Below are 218 nucleotides of genomic sequence, written 5' to 3'. Positions count from 1 at the left end.
CCTGTCCTCATTAGAGTTTCCTCCAGTCACAGGCATCTTTTTCGACCCCTGTCTCTGGCATCTGCGAGTTTTCTTGGCAGGGGAAGAGTCTTCTGGAGCCGTGTTGCCATTATTAACTCTTTTGCTTTCATTTAATGCTACAAAATTTGGAAATGAGCAAAGAATGAGTACACCTGAAAACGTGTAGATTTTAAGGATTGAAAAAAATCCTTTAAATA

Source organism: Mandrillus leucophaeus, unplaced genomic scaffold (genome assembly GCF_000951045.1).
Source record: "Mandrillus leucophaeus isolate KB7577 unplaced genomic scaffold, Mleu.le_1.0 Scaffold163, whole genome shotgun sequence".
In the NCBI taxonomy this organism is placed as follows: Eukaryota; Metazoa; Chordata; class Mammalia; order Primates; family Cercopithecidae; genus Mandrillus; species Mandrillus leucophaeus.
The sequence above is the reverse complement of the archived record's forward strand: the minus strand, read 5'-3'. Positions refer to the sequence as shown.